At 46.1% G+C, this 25,636-nt stretch overlaps 1 long non-coding RNA gene across 3 annotated transcripts in view; it reads right to left on the minus strand.

The window, feature by feature from the left end:
* LOC143997120 (uncharacterized) overlaps nucleotides 1-25,636 on the minus strand; it is a 94,281-nt gene that overhangs the window by 16,214 nt on the left and 52,431 nt on the right. The window contains exons 3-4 of one of the 3 annotated variants that reach the window (XR_013277647.1): nucleotides 14,718-14,852; nucleotides 11,618-11,880 (exon numbers count right to left, since the gene is read on the minus strand). The exons of the other annotated variants lie outside the window; for them this stretch is intronic. This is a non-coding gene — a long non-coding RNA (uncharacterized LOC143997120). Of the gene's footprint in view, nucleotides 1-11,617; nucleotides 11,881-14,717; nucleotides 14,853-25,636 lie in introns of those variants that run through there. 3 annotated transcript variants of the gene reach the window in all.

Raw genomic sequence — 25,636 nt, forward strand, 5'->3', positions numbered from 1 at the left:
ACCAGCTTCAGAACTGCTGGCTGAAAAAAAAATTATAACTCATCGCTGCACTGATGACTGAGATATCGTCCTTCCGATTCAGCAATGTATGGGTACATCGCTGGTCAGCAAGTGGTTAAGTTGTTGACATTATTTATTTAGATAATAGACTTGTTTTATTTGCTACCTGCCCATTAGCAAATGGGGCACACCAAGACCATTGTAAACAACAGACTGGTGTTGCGTTCACTGAACACATCCTATTGGCTGAATGCATTGAGGCTGATTTAGTAAAAGAGTTCAAAATGATAAATACACTGTTTTAATATTCAAGTCAATTATGCAATCATGGTGGATTTCTTTTCAGAAGGCATTTAACAAGTGTGAGGAGGGTATATATTGTCTCCTCACTGGCTGTTCCCCTTAACAAAAAAAATAAAAAATTGTAAATGCACATTTTTTTGCAATAATAAAAAAAAAAACGTGCATTTTTTTTTTTGGTCCAACCTTTTGATTTTCCTGGAACATATTGTAAGAAGAGGAAATTTCTTGGGGTCACACATAAAATACACCAACAATAAGGATAGCTGGTGAGCACTGATATAGATAATGTACCTATCTGAGGAATAAAACGTCATCATTTTTTTTTGTAATATTTTTTATTATAAAAGTAGAAGAGAGCAAAATCAAACTAGTGCGATATTTGACACTGCTTTTTTTTAAATAAATGAACGCATCAATATCTGGTTGGATACATGGAACAGCAATTCTCAATTAATTCTCAAGATTCTCATCAGATATTTTAGGTCTAATTTTGTTATTGTGATATTATATATTTGAAACTATTTTGTATAAACGAATGCATCAATATCTGATTCGGTGATATTTTGGTTGTAATTTTGCCCTTCTTGTGCTGTCCTTGAAAATAGTTGCTCACAAATATACAGTAGGTGCTGCTAGAAAAATCAAGACAAGAATAAGGCGTGATTGCGAAGAGGGGGATATTTTTCTTTGAGAAGAAACAACTTATAAAAGTCCAGTAAGGGCTCTTTCACACTGCTCTGTAGCAAAGTCATGTGCATTTTTACAGCAATTTTTCTGTGTTTCAGATGCGATTCCTGTGCTTTTTGGTGCATTTTTGGGTTACCTGCACCTGTGAAAAATGGACATGTGACTCAAAAATGCATTAAAAACGCAAATCGCATGCGTTTTTACCAAGATTTCCATTCATTTTAACGAGAAGCTGCGTTTTTGGTGCAGTTTTCAAAACCACACCAAAGATACAGCATGCAGGACTTTTCAAAATGCACCGCACTTGTAATGCAGTGGTGTGAAGAGTCCCATAAGATTTAAAAGGAAACATTTTTCTTGCATTTTTCTGGCAAGGTAAAAACGTAGGAAAAAACGTGTGCGTGAAAGGGCTCTAAAGAGACACTGTAAATTTCTTTTTTGACCTCATATAGCGAGAGAAAAAAGTATTTGATCCACTGTTGATTTTGTACGTTTGTCCACTGACAAAGAAATGATCAGTATATCATTTCAAAAAAGTAATAAATTGATTTGTATTTTAATGAGTGAAATAAGTATTTGACCCCTTCCAAAAGCGTGTGCGCACAGGGTGTGTCAGGTGTGCCTGGGCACCCCCTAATCATAATCACCCTGTGTGGTGTCGATTCCCCATTGAAACCCTTTATATTTCCCCAAAGCCCCCCTCACGGGGCTCCTAAAAAATTGAAAAGAAAAGCACAAAAATAATAAAATTGGAAAAAATAATAAAAAATATAATAATAAAAATTAAAACTTTTGACACTATCCACTGCCCTTCTGACAACATCAGTATATATACACATGCACATACATATGTGTTTGAGCTTTGAGGTGCACACCCTAATGCATTAGGCTGTGCACACCTATGCCCCTTCGCAAAACAGGACTTAGTACTTGGTGGCAAAACCAATGTTGGCAAGGACCTCACAGAGGTAAGACGTTTCTTGTAGTTGGCCACCAGGTTTGCACACATCTCAGTCAGGAGGGATTTTGTAGAAAAAACGATCAAAAACAGCGCATCAAAGGGACTAGTAGATTGATGTGAAAAAGACTTTAAAATGTCATTTATTAAATGTAAAAAATAAACACAGACATCTGAGGGATTTTGTCCCATTCATCTTTGAATATCCTCTACAAGTCATTAAGGTTTTGAGGCTGACTTTGGTAACGCGAACCTTCCTCCCTCCACATATTTTCTATGGGATTAAGGTCTGGAAACTGGCAAGGCCACTTCAGGACCTTAATGTGCTTGTGAGAGAGTGATGCCCTGGGGGCATCACTCCCTCCTCCCCTCCTTCCTCCTCCGGTCATTGGCAACCCTGCCCATTATCATTATTTATGGCCACCTCCGGCATTACAACCTGCTGCCCGGATTACATCTCTTGACCACTGCTGCAACCCAGACTTCAGGTATATCTGATTTCTATGATATCCTTTTTCTCCCTCATTCCCTTCAGGCTTTCTCTCTCTTTGCCTATACGTGGGACCACTTATGGATCTCTTATTCACCCAATCATTGCAGGTATTTGGGGCCCTTAAACTACGGTAGTGGGCACCCTTTGCCCTCTCAGCTGAGCCAGTCATTCACGCTGCCTTTCACACCTACACCCCTATTGCACCCTTACTCCACATACCCACTTGTTTTTGGATTTTTAACACTCATGTATCCCAATGTTCCTCCTCTTGCCATACCCATCATTATTATTATTATTATTATTATTAGGGATTTATATAGCGCCAACAGTTTGCGCAGCGCTTTACAATATGAGGGCAGACAGTACACTTACAATACAAATCAATACAGGAGGGATCAGAGGGCCCTGCTCATTAGAGCTTACAATCTAGAAGGGAGGGTCAAGTTGAAACAAAAAGGTAATAACTGTGGGGGATGAGCTGATGGAGAAAATGAAAATACAGTTAGGTGTGGGTGGGGTAGGCTTCTCTGTAGAGAAGTGTTTTCAGGGATCGTCTAAAAGCTAATAAAGTAGGAGATAGGCGGACAGATTGGGGTAGGGCATTCCATAGGATTGGAGAGGCTTTGGAAAAGTCCTGGAGGCGAGTATGGGAGGAGGTGATGAGGGAGCTAGAGAGCAGGAGGTCTTGAGAGGAACGAAGAGAACGAGTAGGTTGGTATTTAGAGACTAAGCTAGTGATGTAGCTGGGGGCAGAGTTGTGGATGGCTTTGTATGTATACTTTCATTCACAATTACCTTTCAGGTCCTGTTTGGGTTTCCTGTTCTGTGTTACCATAGGCCTTTTCCAGCAGTTGATAGTCCTTCTTCCACATACAAGCAGGGTTTACAACTTCTGTTACCCTGACCGTACCTCTTGCCACCTTCAGGACACCATTATGGCCCTATACCAGTTAATCCTTGTTTTATCAGTTACTCTCCTACATGCATTCTCCTGACCATTTTATACTTTGACCGTGGCCCTGAAATGGACCCCGACACATTCCTGGCTAGTTCCAGGGGGGATCCCTCTCAACGGCTCCCTGTGAACACACCGGTTCACCATAGCCTTTATGCCACTAACTTTTGTACACTGTATACCTCTACCTCTTACTATACATTCTCTAGGTTTGTCCTCTCATAGATATCTACTACTGGCCCCTTGGTGTGCCTCTTTAGGGGGGGACTTCCCGTGATGCCCTTTGTTGGGGATTCCCACTTGGTGTGTGTGGGGGGGCTTGTTGGACCCCGCCTCAAGTCCGGGGTCGGGCCTCTGGTGTCGAGCAGTGACTTCTCCCACCTTCGTGCCTCTCAGCACCAAGAACCCCTTGTTTTTAAATAATTTTGAATGCATCATCACGATTGTTAAGATATGCTACAGGGTCAGTATATCAGTATATATGCTTTAATCCATACAAGATAGGGTTGTACCCAATTATCCATTATTGTGTTTATCCTTATTTATGTACTAGTTATGCCTTTCCTCATACTGTTTGCGGGGCAGTCATGGTGCAGCCCCTATACACTTAAAGGGGTCATGCTCAGCGGTGGCACTGTCTGCCAAATGCAACTTTCACTTTATTTTTTACCACAACATGTGTACAGCACTGAGCGGCTGCATGCCCTTTTGCAGGTGGGTGGTTGGGGCGGTACAATCGCAGCTCCCCCACCTGCTTTTACCGCCCTTCCCCATGGCTGCCGATGTGAACAAGCCCTTAGATCTCAATCTGCCGGTATACTGCTATGAGGCTGCAGACACAGGAGTGATTAGTAACACTTATACACCAAGAAGTGCACCTCAATTTTTCAGGAAGATTTCCAGTCAAATAGTAGATTTTTCAGGGTACTGGTGCAATTAACATTTCGAAATGTTCCCTGTGATAGAGCACATTTTAATTTTGAGTGTAGTTTCACTTTAGCCACTTGCCGACCAGCTGTCATCATTATACTGCAGCAGGTCGGCTTGTTTCCCCAAATAGCCATAGGTGTACGTCAGCTCCTTTAACCACTTGCTTACTGGGCACTTAAACCCCCCTCAGTCCCAGACCAATTTTCAGCTTTCAGCGCTGATGCACTTTGAATGACAATTGCGCGGGCATACAACACTGTACCCAAATGAAATTTTTATCATTTTTTTCCCACAAATAGAGCTTTCTTTTGGTGGTATTTAGTTACAGCTCGGAGTTTTATTTTTTGCTAAACAAACAAAAAAAGATGCAAAAAAAAAAAAAAAAAATCATGTTTTAATAGTTTGTTATAAAATTTTGCAAACGGGTCATTTTTCTCCTTCATTGAAGTGCGCTGATTAGGCGGCACTGATAGGCTGCATTGGTGGGCACTGATGGGCTGCATTGGTGGGCACTGATGGGCTGCATTGGTGGGCACTGATAGGCTGCACTGGTGGGCACTGATAGGCATAGTTAAGGCGGCACTAATAGGCACAGATAAGGCGGCACCGATGGGCACAGATAAGGCGGCACTGATGGGCAAAGATGGGCACAGATAAGATGGCACGGATGGGTGGCACGGATAAGTGGCACGGATGGGTGGCACGGATGGGCACTGATAGGTACCACAGATAGATGGGACTGATGGGCACTGATAGGTGGCACTGATAGGTGGCTCTGATAGGTGGCACTGCTAGGCACTGATGGGCGGCACTGCTGGGCACTGATGGGCGGCACTGCTGGGCACTGATGGGCGGCACTGGGGTGCAGCACCTTTGAGGCAGATTTTGGGTGGCACTGTGGGTGGCACTGCTGGGTGGCACTGTGGGTGGCACTGTGGGCACTGCTGGGTGGCACTGTGGGCACTGCTGGGTGGCACTGTGGGCACTATGGGCACTGCTGGGTGGCACTGACAGGGGGGCACTTACTTTATTTCAGGATGGCACTGCGGGTGGCAGGTGGGCACTGGCAGGGGGCAGGTGTCCGTTTAAATTGCTGGCCGTGATCGGGACTGATGTCCCGAACACGGCCGCCGGCGATCGGCTTTTTTTTTTTCTCCTCGCGCTGTCAGCGCGAGGAGGAATACTAGCCGATTACCGGCTCCGTTTTATCACATGATCAGCTGTCATTGGCTGACAGCTGATCACGTGATAAGGGGTCGGGATCGACCCCTTACACGGATCGGTGATCAGGCGAGTCTCACGGACTCGCCGATCACAGAGCGCGCCGCGCGCGCCCCTCAGGGGGCGCGCAGGCCGCTCGTATCCGGGATGACGTCAATAGACGTAGTCCCGGAAATGTGGGTCCGCGCTATTGCCGTCATTTTGCAATAGCGCGGTACCCAAGTGGTTAAGAGCTATAGCAGGCGCGTACATGCTGCACGGTGGGGGAGCCGGTGCGCATGGCCGGTGGCCACTATGTCTGCCAGTCACCCGTGATTGCTCCACATTTAGCCAGAACGGGGATCTGTCAATGTAAACAAACAGATACCCATTCTGACAGGGGGGTAGAGAGAGATCTGCTGTTCCTAGTGATCAGTAACAGCGATCTCTCTCCTCCTCCAAACAGTTCCCTCCCCCCACAGTTAGAAACACCTCCCTGGGAACACATTTAACCCCTTGATCACCACTAGTGTTAACCCCTTCCCTGCCAATGTAATTTATACAGTAATCAGTGCATTTTTATAGCAATGATTGCTGTATAAATGTTACTTGTCCCAAAAAAGTGTCCTGCTAAAAATTGCTGTTCACCAACATTACTAGTAAAAAAAAATTATAATAAAAATGCCATAAATCTATCCCCTATTTTGTAGACGCTATGACTTTTAATCAAACAAATATATATACGCTTACTGCGGTTTTTTTCTTCAAAAAAAATATGTAGAAGATATTAGCCTAAACTGATGAAGAAATTAGTTATTTTTTAACATTTTTTGGGGATATTTATTATAGCAAAAAGTAAAAAATATATATTTTTTCAAAATTGTCAGTCTTTTTTTGTTTATAGCACAAAAAATAAAAAACACAGAGGCGATCAAATACCACCAAAAGAAACCTCTATTTGTGGGAAAAAAAGGACGTCAATTTTGTTTGTGTGTGTGTACAACGACGCACGACCGCGAAATTTTCAGTTAAAGTGGTTGTAAACCCTTATGCCCCGTACACACGAGCGGACTTAAGTCCGACAGACTTCCAAAGGAGTTCCGTCGGAGTTCTGCTGGAATTCCAACGGAGTTCTGACAGACTTTTCGGCCGAACGGACTTGGCCACACACAATCACACTAAACTCCGACGGATTCGAACGTGATGACGTACGACTGGACTCGAATAAGGAAGTTCATAGCCAGTAGCCAATAGCTGCCCTAGCGTCGGTTTTAGTCCGTCGGAGTAGCATACACACGAGCAGAGTTTTCGAAGGGGACCGGGTCCGGCGGAGTTCCGTCGGGAAAATTTGAAGCATGCTTCATTTCTAAAGTCCGTCAGACTTTGGCGAATCAAAAGTCCGTTGCAGCCCACACACGATCGGATAGTCTGACGGACTCGGTCCTTCGGACTTTGGATGTTGAAAAGTCCGCTCGTGTGTACGGGGCATTACAGACCACTTTGACCTACAGGTAAACTTATGCCGCGTACACACGAGCAGACTGTATGACGTACTTAGTCGAGCATACTTTCCGCCAGACTGTCCGTCGCAATTTCCGAACGGGCTACTTGCCCACACACGGCACTTTTTCAGCGGACTAATACAGCGTACTAAGCCCGCCGTACTATCTGCCCTACTTTTGAAATGAACGGACTCGCCCACACACGCGGAGGAAAGTCCGCTCATTTCGAGCGCGTCTCCAGGTAGGCGGGGCCCGCGAAGGAGACGTCGCTTGCCCCGCCGCCTGGTATGGACTTAAAGGGGAACCCCAACGCCTAAAAAAATCGGCGTGGGGGTCCCCCCAAGTCCACAACAGACCCTTGTCCGAGCACGCTACCCGGCCGGCCAGAAAGGGGGGCGAGCGAGCGCCCCCCCTCCTGAGCCGTACCAGGCCGTGTGCCCTCAACATGGGGGGGTGCCTTGGGGAAGGGGGGGCCGCGCGGCCCCCCCACCCCAAAGCACCTTGTCCCCATGTTGATGAGGACAAGGGCCTCTTCCCGACAACCCTGGCGGTTGGTTGTCGGGGTCTGCGGGCGGGGGGCTTATCGGAATCCGGGAGCCCCCTTTAATAAGGGGGCCCCCGGATACCGCCCCCCCCCTATGTGAATGAGTATGGGGTACAATGTACCCCTACCCATTCACCTGTAAAATAAAAGTACAAAAAAAACCACAACACACGAGATAAAATACTTTATTGCACAGCTCCGGGGGTCTTCCGTCTTCGGGGGTCTTCTCGCCGGACTCCTCCGCTATCTTCTTGTAGCTCTTTTGCTAGCGGAGGAGTCCGGCTTTCTTCCGCGCCGCCGGCCTCTTCTCCCGACTTCGGGGGTCTTGTCCCCCTCTTCGGTTCTTCTGCCGGGCCACCGCGCCTTCTTATAGCTCTTTTACAGGCGGTTGCCCGGTCTTCTGTCGCCGCCGCCGCCGCCGCCTTCCGTTCTTCTTCTTCTTCTTCTTCTTCTCCTTCTTCTCCAGGAGATGTTGACTCGACGGTCTCTCCGGCCACAATGCCAGGGCCGTGCTGCGCGGCCACTTATATAGGGACAAGGGGCTGTGTCACATGGCTTTGTGTCACATGGGTTGGTGTCACATGGTGACCTCGCCCCCTTACGATGTCATAGTCCCCATGTGACATCAACCCATGTGACATAAAGCCATGTGACACCGCCCCTTGTCCCTATATAAGTGGCCGCGCAGCACGGCCCTGGCATTGTGGCCGGAGAGAGCGTCGAGTCAACATCTCCTGGAGAAGAAGGAGAAGAAGAAGAAGAAGAACGGAAGGCGGCAGCGGCGACAGAAGACCGGGCCACCGCCTGTAAAAGAGCTAGAAGAAGGCGCGGTGGCCCGGCAGAAGAACCGAAGAGGGGGACAAGACCCCCGAAGTCGGGAGAAGAGGCCGGCGGCGAGGAAGAAAGCCGGACTCCTCCGCTAGCAAAAGAGCTACAAGAAGATAGCAGAGGAGTCCGGCGAGAAGACCCCCGAAGACGGAAGACCCCCGGAGCTGTGCAATAAAGTATTTTATCTCGTGTGTTTTTTTTTTGTACTTTTATTTTACAGGTATTTTACATATTCACATAGGGTGGGGGGCCGGTATCCGGGGGCCCCCTTATTAAAGGGGGCTCCCGGATTCCGATAAGCCCCCCGCCCGCAGACCCCGACAACCAACGGCCAGGGTTGTCGGGAAGAGAACCTTGTCCTCATCAACATGGGGACAAGGAGCTTTGGGGTGGGGGGGCCGCGCGGCCCCCCCTTCCCCAAGGCACCCCCCCATGTTGAGGACACGCGGCCTGGTACGGCTCAGGAGGGGGGGGGCGCTCGCTCGCCCCCCTTTCCTGGCCGGCCGGGTAGCGTGCTCGGACAAGGGTCTGTTGTGGACTTGGGGTGGACCCCCACGCCGATTTTTTTCGGCGTTGGGGTACCCCTTTAAGTCCATACCAGGCGGCGGGGCCAGCGACGTCTCCTTCGCGGGCCCCGCCTACCTGGATAGCCGCTCGAAATGAGCAGACTTTTCTCTGGGCGGGAAAAGTCCGCTCATTTCAAAAGTACGGCGGACTGGCATACACACTGCCGGATTCTCCGCCGAAATGCGAGTACGACGGACAGAATTTCGAAAAAAGCTAAATTCTTAGTACGCCGGACTGCACGCTGAAAAAGTCCGCTGAAGCCCACACACGAGCGGATTGTCCGCTGAAATGTGTTTCGACGGACTAAGTAGGCCATACAGTCCGCCCGTGTGTACGCAGCATTAGATTAAGGCTTACTTGTAGGTCCAAGAAATATCTCCTTAACCTACACGGTTAAGGAGATATTTTACAAAAAAAGGGCACCGCCGATGGCATGCGCGCCGTAGACTGGGCGTGCCGCAAGTGAAGGCGAACATGCCATCAACGACGGCTCCTACATGCATTCGCCGGAGTGACGTCATTGCGGCTCCGGCCAATCACAGCGCCAGAGCCGCGAGACCCGGAAGTCACTCCGGGATACATGGCAGCGGCGGAGATGAAGAAGGAGGGTCGCTTCGGGGGCTTCGATCTCAGGTAAGTTATTCATAATGAGCTAGTATGCTATGCATACTAGCTCAATATGCCTTTGCCTTGCAGGGTTAATTTTTATTTTTTATTTAGGGTTAACTTCCTCTTTAAAGCGACGCAGTGCTGTATCACAAAAAATAGCCTGGTCATTAAGGGGAAAATCTTTCAGTCCTTAAGTGGTTAAAGTGATTTAAAAGGATAATACTCAAATGTACAGAGTATCATGGAAAGCACAAATGCCCATGGTATGGATGAGAAGAACTCACCAAGGATAAATGGAATTCATTCCTTTTTGTTTTCAGTTACAAGTAAGGATGAGCCGAACACCCCCCTGTTCGGTTCGCACCAGAACCTGCGAACAGACCTAAACTTTGTGTGAACTTTAGAACCCTATTAAAGTCTATGGGACTTGAGCGTTCACAATCTAAAGTGCTAATTTTAAAGGTTAATATGCAAGTTACTGTCTTAAAAAGTGTTTGGGAACCCGGGTCCTGCCCCAGGGGACATGGATCAATACAAAAAAAAGTTTTAAAAACGTCAGTTTTTTTCAGGAGCAGTGATTTTAATAATGATTAAAGTGAAACAATAAAAGTGTAATATTCCTTTAAATTTCGTACCTGGGGGGTGTCTATAGTATGCCTGTAAAGGGGCGCATGTTTCCCGTGCTTAGAACTGTCCCTGCACAAAGTGTCATTTCGCAAGGAAAAAAAGTCTTTTAAAATCACTTTCCATTGTTGGCTCCCGTAATACAGAGAACACTCAATGAGTGTTCTCTGTATTAGCCGACAATTCATTCATTGATAAAAAATAAAAAAGCGTGGGGGTTCCCCTAAATTCAATTACCAGGCCCTTCAGGTCTGGTATGGATATTAAGGGGAACCCCGTGTCAAATTTTTAAAAAAAATTGACGTGGGGGTCCCCCTAAATATCCATACCAGACCCTTCAGGGAACAAATCATTTGAGTTTCCATGATTTCTTATGGGGAAGTTTACTTTTATATACAAGTGCTTTGGATTACAAGCATGTTTCTGGAACTAATTATGCAAGGTTTTACTGTAATGGTATTTTGAATATTATCATCATTATCAGGTTTTTTCTGGTACTGCCTATTATTGCCACATATTTCTTATACATTCGTATTATTACAAAAAGCTCAGGGCACTTTAGTTGAACTTTAATAGCTGATGTTTTTGTTAACAATGTGTCCTAGCATGGATGCTCAAGTCATCAGCCAGCTCTAGTCATAATAAACAGAAGGACATTGTCTGTTGAGAAAACTATTATGTGTGGATATCACTCTCTATCTGAAGCCAAGGTCACAAATAACTACATTATTCTGCATTTTGAAAAACACATTGGGGAAATATTGTCATCTCTGAGCTTTTGACAAGGTAATAGAACTCCAGAGGAGGCTTGGTTACCTTTTTCTTTTTTTTGGCCACTAATACCTCGTACACACGACCGGACTTTTCGACGGACTTGGTGGACTTTGCAGCTGAGGTCCGCCGGGCTTTCAAACGAACGGACTTGGCCACACGCAATCACTCCAAAAGTCTGACGGATTCAGACGTGATGACGTTGACTAAGGAAGTTCACAGCCAGTAGCCAATAGCTGCCCTAGTGTTGGTTTTAGTCCGTCGGACTAGCACACAGACGACCGGATTTTTCGACCGGACTCGAGTCCGTCGGAAAGATTTGAAGCAAGTTTTATTTCTAGGTCCGCCAGACTTTTGAGAAGAAAAATTCCGCTGGAGCCTACACACGATCGAATTGTCCGACGGATTCCAGTCCGCCGGACCAAGTCCGTCGAAAAGTCCGGTCGTGTGTACACGGCATAAGGGACTAAAAAAAAAGTCAGGAGTTCTGGCAAGGCCATGGGGACAGAGAGATATGGTCAGGATTAACCATTGTTCCACATCTGTTTAGTCTACAATTAAAGTGGTTGTAAACCCTTACATATACCCAGTGAAGTGACTGGCCTCAGGTTATACACAAAAATGAAAAAAATCCTCCTACCTGTACCTGTTTATCTGCGTTGTTCTCTTCTTTACATCCACTCAAAGTGCTGACTTTTGAAAGCTTGTCTGAGAGTTCAGTAAAAAGGGGGTGGTGAGCTGAAACTACATTCCGCAGAGCTCAGTGAGAAGAGTCTTGAGAGCTGATTGAAGGGAAGGATACACACACCATACAGTACACAGGAATAGAGATAAGGCTGTCAATCTGTTGGAGCTCCCTTTCTGTCCCCATTTTCTCAGTTTCAGTAAAACTTGTCAGAAGTGTTTAAGCTGATTGTAGAGAAAGGAAACAGACAGAAATTACACTTATGCCGCATACACATGACCGGTTTTTCCGTCAGAATAAACTCTGATGGTCTTCCCGACAGTGTTCCACTGAAACAGACTTGCCTACACACGATCACACCAAAGTCCGTTCACTTAAAACACGATGACCTACGACGGGACTAGAAAGGGAAGTTCAATAGCCAGTAGCCAATAGCTGCCCTTGCGTTGTATTTGGTCCATCGGAATAGCATACAGATGAACAGTTTTCCCGTTAGGAATTGATTCGGTCGGAAAGATTTAAAACATGTTCTATTTCTAGGTCCGTCAGAATTTTTGAAAAAATAAAGTCTGATGAAGCCCACACACAATCAGTATATCCGATGAAATGATTCCGTCAGACCTTTCTGCTGGAAAGTCTGGTCGTGTGTATACGGCATTAGTTCTTTTTGAGACAAGTACACACTATAGAGGGGTATGCTTTGTTCATAATTCATGTCTGAGGTGTACAACCACTTTAATACATTTCTTGGTGTAGTCCCAGCCTGCCATATACAGTGGTGTGAAAAAGTGTTTGCCCCCTTCCTCATTTCCTGTTCCTTTGCATGTTTGTCACACTTAAGTGTTTCGGAACATCAAACCAATTTAAACAATAGTCAAGGACAACACAAGTAAACACAAAATGCAATTTGTAAATGAAGGTGTTTATTATTAAAGGTGAAAAAAAATCCAAACCATCATGACCCTGTGTGAAAAAGTGATTGCCCCCTAAACCTAATAACTGGTTGGGCCACCCTTAGCAGCAACAACTGCAACCAAGCGTTTGCGATAACGTGCAATGAGGCTTTTACAGCGTCCTGGAGGAATTTTGGCCCACTCATCTTTGCAGAATTGTCCTAATTCAGTTACATTAGAGGGTTTTCGAGCATGAACGGCCTTTTTAAGGTCATACCACAACATCTCAATAGGATTCAGGTCAGGACTTTGGCTAGGCCACTCCAAAGTCTTCATTTTGTTTTTCTTCAGCCATTCGTTGGTGGACTTGCTGGTGTGTTTAGGATCATTGTCCTGCTGCAGAACCCAAGTTCGTTTCAGCTTGAGTACACGAACAGATGGTCGGACATTCTCCTTCAGGATCTCTTGGTAGACAGCAGAATTCATAGTTCCTTTTATCCCGGCAAGTCTTCCAGGTCCTGAAGCAGCAAAACAGCCCCAGACCATCACACTACCACCACCATATTTTACTGTTGGTATAATGTTCTTTTTATGAAATGCAGTGTTCCTTCTACGCCAGATATACTTGGACACACCTTCCAAAGAGTTCCACTTTTGTCTCATCGGTCCACAGAATGTTGTCCCAAAAGTCTTGGGGATCATCAAGATGTGTTGTGGAGAAATTGAGACGAGCTTTGATGTTCTTTTTGCTCAGCAGTGGTTTTCTCCTTGGAACTCTGCCATGCAGGCCATTTTTGCCCAGTCTTTTCCTGATGGTGGAGGCATGAACGCTGACCTTAACTGAGGCAAGTGAGGCCTGCAGTTCCTTGGACGTTGTTGTGGGGTCTTTTGTGACCTCTTGGATGAGTCGTCGCTGCGCTCCTGGGGTAATTTTGGGCGGCCGGCCACTCCTGGGAAGGTTCACCACTGTTCCATGTCTTCGCCATTTGTGGATAATGGCTCTCACTGTGGTTCGCTGGATTCCCAAAGCTTTGGAAATGGCTTTATAACCCTTTCCAGACTGATAGATCTCAATTACTTTCTTTCTCAATTGTTCCTGAATTTCTTTGGGTCTCGGCATGATGTGTAGCTTTTAGGCTGGGTTCACACTATAGCGATGCGGGAACGCCGCAAATCCGCGGCGTTTTCCCGCATCGCATACCTCCCGCCGGCAGTTCACACTGCCCTATGCGGATGGCTGGGAGTGTCAATGATATGTTAATGACACCCCCAGATCCGTCCGCATATCGCAGTGCGATCTGCACACTCGCACAGGAATCGGATCGCATGGTGTGAACACCCATGCGATCCGATTCTGCTGCGGACCAAAAAAAGGGTCCCGTGCGAGTTTGCTGCGGGAGCGATGCGAATTCAGCCATACTATCTGTATGGCTGAACTCGCATCGCTACGGAGATCGGATGTGATTTGCACTGCAGTGCAGTGCGAATCACATCCGGATCTCCCCCCACAGCAGTGTGAACCCAGCCTTAAGGATCTTCTGGTGGACCTTACTGTGTCAAGCAGCTCCTATTTAAGTGATGCCTTGATTGTGAACAGGTGTGGCAATAATCAGGCCTGGGTGCGGCTAGAGAAATTGAACTCAGGTGTGGACAACCACAGTTATAGTATGTTTTAACAAGGGGGGCAATCACTTTTTCACACAGGGCCATGATGGTTTGGATTTTTTTTCACCTTTAATAATAAACACCTTCATTTACAAATTGCATTTTATGTTTACTTGTGTTGTCCTTGACTATTGTTTAAATTGGTTTGATGTTCCGAAACACTTAAGTGTGACAAACATGCAAAGGAACAGGAAATGAGGAAGGGGGCAAACACTTTTTCACACCACTGTATATGACTCACACAAGTCTGCACAAATTTAGGACTTGCCTGCAACATAAAATAATGTTTTTTCAGTGACACCAGGTAAATTTGAAGGTTGTTAAATTAAAATCTGAAGGGATTTCCAAAGTTCTGCCATTATAAAGAATACAATTATTTTGTTACAGTAAATCTCTTTTCAAGCCAGACTAATTGATGAAATAAATCAATCTAATCGGTGTCATAATCCATCCTCCATCACCAAACTAATGTGAATCCACCACCAGCTGTATGAACTGCTTACCAGCTCCTTGACCCCTTGTTATACAGGGTCAATGTATGCCTGTGGCTTATCAACCAGCCAGGGTCTTTTTCCACGTCTCAGCACTGCTCCGCACTTCCGGCGGTGTCACCAATCAGATAGGTATAGAGTAGGGTACTGAAAAAAGAGACCAAGAGGCTCCGTATAGCGTAAAATCATTTTGGAGGTTTATTGTAAAAATCCATATACTCACAGCATATATGGAAAATAAAAGAGTAATAAATAAGATGCCTAAATTCTGATGTGTTGGCTGTACACACCAAAGACAGCCCGTTCGTCTGGACATGAGAGTGGTGGTGACATCAGCACGTCGCTTCCGACTTATGCGCTTCGTCGCAACTGCTCCCGGGGGAACGGGCAGTGTACTGCGTCACCACTATATATATATATATATATATATATATATATATATATATACCAAAAATAAATAATGGAGGAAATACTAATAGATATTCACACTGTTTACTCTGGTGCTATACCACTTTTCACTCCATGAGTCTATTGGAACCTGGCAAAGACTTTTGTGAGCAACAGTCCTTGGCAGTAAAATTGTGACCATAGTCATGGAGTGGTAGCTTCCACAATTCTGTAGAAATATCCTCAATTCATAGTATATTGATGTAGACTGTCCCCTTGAGAGATCCCTCTACAATGGGGGATATACCAGGTACCACTTCTTCTATTTTTGTTATATAGGTCATCTACCCAACATTGATCTTGCTGTAGCAAGATGTAGAGGAAATATAGCTCCCTTGGTTTGTTCTATAGCTCTATTTTATTTTCTTCCCCTTTTCAATCCACAGAAGCATACAGAAAAACAAACAGAACTGTTGGGAAAAATGGATAAATGAACTAAAAACATGGATGCACAAAGTGTAGATTACCCAGGAGAATCCACTGAGAACTGAATGAATCCATAAACATGGTGATCATTGTCTGATCTGGATGAGTGTCATCATTAGGCCACCTTCACAATGGGCAATGTCTTGTGGATACAGTATATGTTTATATGTCTCTACCGATGTTCTGGTAGTTGTAAATTGCTCTTACATTTTTTATTGGATACTTAGTCACAAATACTTAAAAAAAGTCTTAAAGTGGATGTAAACCCTCACATATACCCAGTGAAGTGAACAGCCTCAAATGATACACAGAGATTAAACAAATCTCCCTACATAAGTTTTACATGTATATCTGCTGTCTTCGGCTTTATATACTGTTTAGAAAGTGCACATCCTGTTTTTTCTCTTCCTGATTCACCTGTGGGTGCGAATTATGCTTTACACTGTGAGACAGATGTTTGGAAGAAACTCCACTGTGCTGTGAATAGACCAGCTCTTTGCTAATCTATTTATAGCACCCACCCTGACACAAATTTCAGGCTGGATTTATCTCAGTTGTCGGAGAACTTGTCAGAAGTTATCATGCTGATAACCACAGAACAGAGCAGAAGAAAGCCACAGGACTCAGGGCTTTGAATATAGATAAGAAAACACTGCAGATATATGTTCCCAGCTCAGATTTCATGAATTGGGTTTAACCTTAAACTACATAGAGGGTTCTTCACTGTAAGAGCGGCAAGGATGTGGAATTCCCTTCCACAGGCGGTGGTCTCAGCAGGGAGCTTTGATAGTTTCAAAAAACTATTAGATAAGCATCTGAACCATTGGCTCTGGTGGTGCGGAAGGCCTCAGGGATAGGGGGCATCTGGTTTGGGGCGCTGGAGGAGAAGATATCTTTATATGCAGACGATGCACTAATTTACTTAGACGGCAAGGAAAGCTCTTTTAGGGGTCTCAAGCAGGTGGTGGAGGAGTTTGGGGAAGTGTCTGGTCTGAGGGTTGGATGGGACAAGTCCATAGCCTTTCCTATTGGCCCCCCCGTGCGTATGATTTTTTTGAAAACCTCCAATCTTCAGACAACTCAATCCTTTAAATACCTGGGTATTCAGATCCATAACGAATTCCCAAAATATGAAGACCTAAACATCACCCCCATCGCTAGACAGATGGTGGACAAACTCCAAAAATGGTCAACGCTCCCTCTTAATCTAATAGGACGTATAAATATTTTTAAAATGATCTTCCTCCCAAAATTTCTATATTGCTTTAGGGCCACCCCAGTTTATCTCCCCAAGAAGTTATTCCTGAAAATTGAACCCGCTTTGTCCTCCTTTATATGGCAGAATACCCATCCACGGATAGCCAAGGCATCCTTACAATCCTCTAAACAAAAAGAAGGCCTTGCCCACCCAAATTTGTGCAATTACTTTATTGCTTCCCAACTTACATATGTCTATGAATGGCTGCACTCTGATCCTCAGACCCCTTCCAGTGCTCTTCTGTCATCTTTTCATGTACCGTTTGCTACAGCTAATGATGTGCTGCATAGGGCACTTAACTCCAAGTGTTCCAGGTTCTCCCCTGTGGATGTGGGTTTGCTGGCATGGAGAGAAGGGGAAAAAATGCTCTCAAAAACCACTCCTGGAAGGTCACCACAAACCCCGCTTTGGGATAATCTTAGTCTTCCTGAGCTCTATGGGTATCCAGACTCCCAATGGTGGACCCGGCTGCAAATTACGCATCTTTCTCATATAATTAAGGAGAATGTATTTGAATCCTTTGAAATTTAAGGGGTAGTCATGCAATTGATCACAAGTTCTTCTACAAAATACCTGCTCCTCTGGCATGCCATCCGGGCTCAGTTTGGCTCCCTCACCATAGAGCTCAAGGGATCTCCAATGGAGGATTTATTGTCCTACCCAGATATTACTAAACTTTCTATAGCCATCTCTCCAGGGCAGGGGCGGACCCATTTCAAAATTCCTACACAAAGTGGCAAAGGTTGATACCCAAATTGACAGAGGAGGGTTGAGAGGAGGCTACCAAAGTCTGTTTTTGGGATATTATAAGCACAACAGATCAATATGTTCAATTTAAGTTTATCCGCCATCTGCACTATACCCCAGCTAGACTGGCACGTATGGGCTTGAGAGTTAATGCGTCGTGTGCTAGATGTACCTTTGATAATACTGATCTATATCACATGTTTTGGAGTTGTCCTGGACTGGACTCTTATTGGAAGGACCTGTTCAATTTCTTTGAAGACCAACTTGCCCTGCCGATACCCCGGACTCCAGAGGTGGGATTACTGGGCATCCTGAATGACTTAATTCACAAAGCATCTACTCCATACCATCTTATTCTATGCAGGTAAAGTGATTTTGTTGAACTGGAAAGAGAGTGACCCCCCCCAAAAACCCAATCCTTGTATGGCATTATTCCCAAATTCTAAATTATATATAAAATTGGGCTTGTCTTAAAAAATTCAATAAAGTGTGGCAACCGTGGTTGGATGTCTCCGGCTCCTTCTGGGGGACAATCCTCGCAACTATCCTAGTTGGGGTTGCTAGGGGTTGGGCTGGGCCTGGTGGTTGCTGGTATGAGCTGTAGGATACTAACAGGAAGTATAGGTTATACGGAAAACCGGTGTAATAAGAAACTGCATTGATGTTGAATATTTTGGTACTTTGACATAAACAGTGGGACGGTGATGTGTATGAATGTGGTGTGTGTGCTTGGTATGTTTGTCTTGTCTTTTGTTCCGTTTCTGTTTTTTCTCAGATACTTTCTCTCTGAAGTACCCTTTTGGCAGAGTCGAGTAACATTCTTGCTCTGGCTGTCATGATTATGGTAGCGGGGAGCTGTATGACAGCACTCAAGATGGGTGGTTACTCGTACCAACGGTTACTCATACCAACTTATACGGTACTTAATATATAAGCATTAAGGGTATATAACGCCGTCTGTATGTGTTAGGTAACATTGTTATATACTATGTATACTGCTTAACATTTAAGTTGTAATGTTGAAAACTAAAATAAGCGCCTTTTAAAAAAAGATAAGCACCTGAACGACCGCAACATACAGGGATATACAATGTAATAATGACATATAATCACACACATAGGTTGGACTTGATGGACTTGTGTCTTTTTTCAACCTCACCTACTATGTAACTATGTATGTAACATCCACTTTAAAGTGTACAGTATGGATAGCCAACACTTTCAGTTTTAGTATTTAGAGTAGGGAAGTGTTCATACTCCTGATAGTTTATTTTTAGCTCTCCAGTTGACCAGGTTTCCCTTAGGCCCCTTTCACACTGGGGCGGTGCGGGGGTCGGCGGTAAAGCACCGCTATTTTTAACGGCGCTTTACCATCGTTTTAGCAGCAGTATTCGGCTGTTTTACTCCCCGCTAGCAGCTGAAAAAGGATTAAAACCGCTCGCAAAGCACCACTGCAGTGGTGCTTTGCCTGTGGTATAGCCGAGCTGCCCCATTGATTTTAATTGGTAGGAGCAGTTTAGGATGCAGCTAGCAGAACTTTTTTTGCCATCCTGCCAGTGCACCACTCAATGGAGTTAAAGGAGCCGCTGTAGCGCCTGAAAAATGCCTCAGTGTGAAAGGGGCCTTAAAGTATCTCTAAAGTTAAAACATTTTTTTTTTACCTTAATGCATTCCCTACATTACCCACCCCCCGACTGTCTGGCATGACTACTCATTTGCCAGTTAAAGTAGCGCCGTCCTAAAGAGCAAAAAATGCCCTAGTCATGAAGGGAGTCAAACCAAAGGTCAAGTGGTTAAGGTAACTTTCTATACCATAGATGCAACAGAAATTGAGAGGAAATCTGTACAAAGTGACACATAAAACAAATAGTGAAGCTAAAATAAAGAATGCAAGATGTGCATAAAAATGCACGTTTGATGCATTGTGGTGAGCTTTTATGTGCAGTATGGTGTGAAAGGAATCTAACTGACTTAAGGACCATACACACGATCAGATTTTCCGACGGGAAATGTTCAATGTCAGGCTGTTGGCAGAAAATCCGACCGTGTGTATGCTCTGTCAGACAATTGTTGGACTATCCGCCAACAAACGTTGGCTAGCATGTCTTCAAATTTTCCTCCAACACATGTGTGTACACAAGTCAGTCGGACAAAGGTCCAAAGTACAAACACACATGCTCGGATCAAGGACGAGCCAGAAACGGTGTTTTCGTAAACTAGTGTTCGTAATGGAGAATTCACATTCGTGACGTGGCAAATTATGAAATTTCCAAATGCAGCGCACAATTCTCTTCTTCTTTAATGGGATAATAATGAAGCTGCTTTGCTGGTGATACTGATGGAGTTTTTGCAAACAAATTTTCAAAGGTTTTTTTTTCTAGTGATATCAAGAATAATATTATTATGCTTTTCTTTTTTCTTTTTTTTTTTTGTTACCGCAACACCATTCGTTTTTAAAAACAAATATACAACTATGTTGGTGTCCCTTGTTAATGTTACATTGTATTTTTTTAAATGTAACTGCCTACTCCCAAACTATGATTTGAAGTAAAACACATAGGTGTCCGTTTATGTAAGAGAGATGAGCTGTGATCCTGGGGATCGCAGCTCATCTCTGACCATTAGCTTTTTATGAAAGGGAGAAGTTCAAAGGAGAACATGTTCTCCGTTGAGCTTCACAGCGTGCTGAGAAGCTCTCATTAATATGCACACAAACGGCCAGTATATGAAGTGCTGATGTCAGCACTTCACTGGCGATCTGTGCTCAAATTCACACTCCCCAGTTCACCAGCCCAGAGCTGGTGAACTGGGAAGGTAGGAGAGAATTCACCCAAGAAATTAGGCGGAAATAGGAAGTTTATTAACTTCCTCTGTCCACCTTGCCGCCAAGAGAGATAGGAATTACATCTCCCCCGTTTCACCAGCTCCCACATAAGCTGTACACCAGGTTAGACACAGTATATATAAAATATATTTGTGTGTGTGCATAGCTATATATATATATATATATATATATATATATATATATATATATTTATATATATATATATATATATATATATATTTTTTTTGTATATATATATTTATGGCTGGAGCCCTATGGCCGATACGTATCTGAACAAAACAAGCTTATCATGAGACACCTTCTATGAAATGGACCTGAAAGTGTGCCCTGGTCTAATGGACGGTATACCAAAATAAGGGGGCATACCCAGTAATTAGAATGAATATGATTGAAGAGAAATGTTTTTTGATAAATGCCCTAAAAAGGGGATGGGAGGGAGGGTATTGCGCACCGGAAACCGACAACCACCACAGGCAAACGGGCTGGTTAAATACCCCCCGGGCTCCTCCCATAAATTCAGGCCACCATACTGGCCTTCTTACTTATGGCTGGAGCCCTATGGCCGATACGTATCTGAACAAAACAAGCTTATCATGAGACACCTTCTATGAAATGGACCTGAAAGTGTGCCCTGGTCTAATGGACGGTATACCAAAATAAGGGGGCAAAACAGTCAGGTAGGGATAAGAGAGTTTTATTGTTTCCTGGTTAATTTTTATTGAGCCAGTTGAGTGAATGCTCGAGACATCTCCACCTGTGGGTTAGGGATGTACCGAGTGAAGCAGGCCGACTTCCACCTGCCCAACCTTTTGATGACGTGGTCCGGGACCCCATGCCGGGATGCGGATGAAGCTGCTCCAATGCGGAAGGAGTGGCCGGAATACTCACTAGGATTGAGGAGCAGGTTGCGGAGGAGAATCCTGATATGCTTAATAAATTGTTGGTTAGTTAGTGGTTTCACCGGGAAGGGCAAAAGTGGGCTAGAGTCCGGGAGCTCGGGCAGCCGAGCGAGAAACTGTGTAAGCATCGTGACCGGGCACCAGGCATTGTTGGTTTTGTAGAGGTGGATGTCTACGCCGGTGCCTGTCTGCTGGGTCTTGGTTACCGGGAGGTGGAGGATGAAATGGTCCTGGTGACGGAGCAGATGACGTCTGCGGAGGACTGGGCCGTGTAGGCTGTTGTGAGTGAACTCACCGGGCCGAAGGAAGCCATAGAAGGCTAGGTAAATGGCTGCCTGTATGACCAGACTGGGGAGAACACCAAAGGGGTAGCTGTTGAGTATGGTGGACATGTCCCTGAAGATGGCACTGGTGATGGGGAGCCGCTTGACTTTTACTGGCGGCTGTTGCTTTTGGATGCCGCGTAGTATGGCTCGGACAGCGTGGGACGAGAAAACAGAGGGTTTGGTAGGATCCTGGATTGAAAAGAAGTGCTGAACACCAGCTAAGTATAAGCGAATGGTGTTAAAAGACAAGGCCAGTTGGTTGTGGCAGTACGAGATGAAGGCTAGAATGTGTCTAGTATCTGTGGGGGTGCCTACTGAGGAGGTGACCAGAAATGCGTTGAAGGTTCTCCAGGCTACCTGGTAGGCTTTGAGAGTATTGTCCGATAACGAACGGTTGATGAGCTGCGTGGCTCCTAGTAAATGCGGCTCTAGTCCAGGGTCAACTGCGACCAATGCGGGATAGGCGCTGATGCGGCATCTGCACTGGGAACCTGTAGAAAGAAGGACCGGAAATTAAAGCGGGACAGGGCGTCAGCTGCCCGGTTATATTTCCCTGGGATAAACATGCAGATGACGTTAAATTGGTGCTGTAGTGACAGCTGCACCAGCCTGCGTAGGAAGGACATCACAGAGGGGGATTTAGACCTGCCTTTATTGACAATTTCGGCTGTGGCCTGATTGTCGGTGGTGAAGCCTACCGTTTGTCCGGACCAGGTAGGGCCCCAGAGCTGGGCGGCTGCAACCATGGGGTAGAGCTCGAAGAGTGAAGAGGATTGACTAAAGCCCGGGATGCTAAGTATCTGAGAAGGCCAGGGTCCGGCGAACCAATGGTGGCCAAAAATTGCTGCAAACCCTGTAGAGGCCGCGGCGTCTGTGACTACCTGTGGTGAGAGAGGTGAAATGCACGGGATGAAAAGGGAGATGCCATTCCAGTTGGACAGGAACTCGTCCCACATTGCCAGGTCTGCTAAAGCTGCGGTGTCTAGGCAAAGGATATGATCCGGGTCTTGAGCCTGAGACAGGTAGACCAACAGTCGTGAGATAAAGGAACGGCCTTGTGGGATAATGCGCATGGCATAGTTGAGCATGCCCAACAGTGACTGCAGCTGTCTCCTAGTACATCCCCTGGTCCGAGTGAACTCGTGAAGTGCCGCCCTGATGCGGGTTAGTTTGTCAAGGGGCAGGCTGGCTTTCATGGAGCCGGCGTCTAAAATAACACCAAGGAAGGTGATTGAATGTGCGGGTCCGTCCACCTTATGTTCAGCGATGGGAACATTGAGGTTCCCGAAAACGGTCCTTAACTTGTCGAGATCTCTGGGAGGTGCGCCTGGCCGTTCTATCAACAAAAAATCATCTAAGTAGTGGATAACTTGCTGACAGCCGACCTTGTGTAAGAGAATCCACTCGAGAGATTGGGCAAATATGTCGAACAGCCACGGGCTGCTTTTGGAGCCGAACGTCAACTTCGTGGCGAAGTAGTATTGATCCTTCCACTTAATCCCGTGCCAGCACCAGAGGGACGGGTGGATAGGTAACAGTTTAAAGGCGTCGGATATGTCCGCTTTCGCCAGCCACGCGCCTGTGCCTACTTTAAGGATGGCCTGGATTGCCATGTCCACTGAGGAATATTTTAAGGAGAATTCTTCAGAAGGGATCAATGAGTTTAAGCTAGGGATGTGAGAAGAATGAGGCGCAGACAGGTCATACACTAAACGACTTTTATTGGAAAACTTGCCCTTGACAAGCCCAATAGGGCTAACTCTCCACATATTGAAGGGGGGCTGAGTGAAGGGGCCTATAACGAAGCCTCGATCCACCTCGTTCTGCAGCAGTAGGTCGATGGCCTGTTCATCAGAGGCTGCTGAGCGGAGGTTTCTGCACTCGTGGGTTTGGTGAGGTAGGGAGATGAGGCCGGTGTGAAAACCTGCGGTGAAGCCGCCTATGAGGAAGGTGGTTAGTGAAGGAGTGGGGTGCGTGTTGAGGTAGAAGCCCAGGCAAAGTACGTCTATACGGCTCAGTCATGAACCTTTGTGCGCTTTGACCTCGCACAAATTCCTGGGGTGCGCCCTGTGGCATATAACGCAGATATGCAGTAGACGGCACTGGCTGTAATTACAAGAACCGTAGTTAAAGTTATTGCAGATGGCCGCACCCCCAATGGTTTGGACCGTGCGTCCAAACTTGTCCACCTGGTTTTTTGGTGCCGAGCCTGATGGGCCTGGGGCTGCGGCAGAGGTGGAGGGGAATTCTACCGGGCGAGTAGCCGGTATGTTGGCGCACCAGGGAGCGGTATGGGTGGAGGACTGGCAGACGGCACACAGGGGTGAACGAAGGCCGGCAAAATGCCGGCAGAATAGTTCCGTATCCATCAGGCTCCAGTCTGTGAGAGACTGGAACTGTGCCAGTTTGGCGGCTGCTTTCGCTGAGAAGGAACGATGGTAGTCGTAGAATGCAAAGCCACCATATTTGTACCCCAGGTCCACCACCGTGTGGAGATACAAATCTAGTTCAACCCTCCTGGCAGGAGAGGCTGAGCAAACGACATCTCTGAGCATGCCGAAGGCTAGGGTAAACTCGGGGATGGATAGCTTCCGGTTTAGCCTGGGGTCCTTGGCTTTGAGAACTACGGATACATCCCCCCAGGTGTAAGCCTTGTTCTCTGCCAGGTCATGCACCGAAATGAGCAAGGAGGCAAGGTTAACATCCTTGCCGTCCAAGATGTCCTTCCTAATGCTGGCCGGCACAAGATGTGCTGGACAGACCACGGGACATGTGCCTTCGGTACCTGTTGGTAGAGGAGACGGGACTGCATCCGGAACAGTGGTGGCTGTAGCTGTAGGTGTTTCTAAGAGGGTCACTCTGGTTTGAATATCCGTGACCGAGCTGGACAGAGACGACACCATGGTATGCAGTTGACCTATGGCCGAAGAGATGGACTGCAGCGTAGCCTGAGGCGGGGTACTAGGCCCGGCGGTAGCTGGGGGGGCAGAGAGGAGCCTAAACAGCTCTGCCTTCCTAGCTGTGGCTGGGAAGGGAATGCCCCTGCGTCTGAGCTCCGCTGACAGCCTAGGGATAGTCCAGCCCCTGAAAGACTGAATGCTGTCGCCCACTGAAGGCGGGCGAGGTGACAGGGGGGCAGTAAGGTCTTCACTGCTGGTCTGGGACATGGTTCCTGATGGATCGAGCCCCGGAAGTGATGTCCTATCTCTTTTGGGGAAGATAGATGGACGACCGGAACCTATAGAGGATGACAAAGTCAAGACTGTTTCTCTATTTTCCAAGTGAGCCCACCTGTTGCTTGGGTACTAAGGCGGAAGCGAACGCGAATACACATATATACTGACGTTCCTTCGCCTACATACATATGTGTACCGGTCCGTCTCGCTGTCGCCTTTTCCACTCCTAGCCCTTCTTTTTTTTTTTTTTTTTTTTTTTTTTTTTACCTGGGAGACGACGTCCAAGCTGGTGCAGGGTGGACCTACTAAGCTTTGACTGACCTGGAGAGAGAAACAACAGATGACATTTGTTTGAAGGAGCCTAACAAGGAAAACTGGCATGTGACGTAAGCAGTTGGCTAACACAACTGAAGTGCACCGGTGAGTAGATATTTCTCCGCCATGATTCCTAAACCATCACGCCGTTATTCCCTCATTGTTTCTGTTTTCCTTTTGAGATTTCCGTTTTTTTTTTTTTTTTTTTTTTGCCCAGCGCCAGACAACCTGTGGAAAAAATAAATGAAATGTGGCTGTTCCCTCTGGGGCACGCCGAACCGTATCGATGCATCATAGATGCTACTGGATTCGGATCGGAGCGCTATAAGTGACCATGAAATGAAGCACGATTTGCCGTGACAGAGGCACAAACTGGTCGTGTCGTTAGTACAACTGACAGCAGGACGGACTCTGGAGCACGTACTGAAATGAGGGCAACAACCTGGGGGCGAACCGGAACGAATCGGTGCATCCGATCGTGCGACTGGATTC

The sequence above is a fragment of the Lithobates pipiens genome, unplaced genomic scaffold (genome assembly GCF_037356315.1).
Source record: "Lithobates pipiens isolate NorthernLeopardFrog02 unplaced genomic scaffold, aLitPip1_a1.2 Scaffold_19, whole genome shotgun sequence".
Taxonomy (NCBI): Eukaryota; Metazoa; Chordata; class Amphibia; order Anura; family Ranidae; genus Lithobates; species Lithobates pipiens.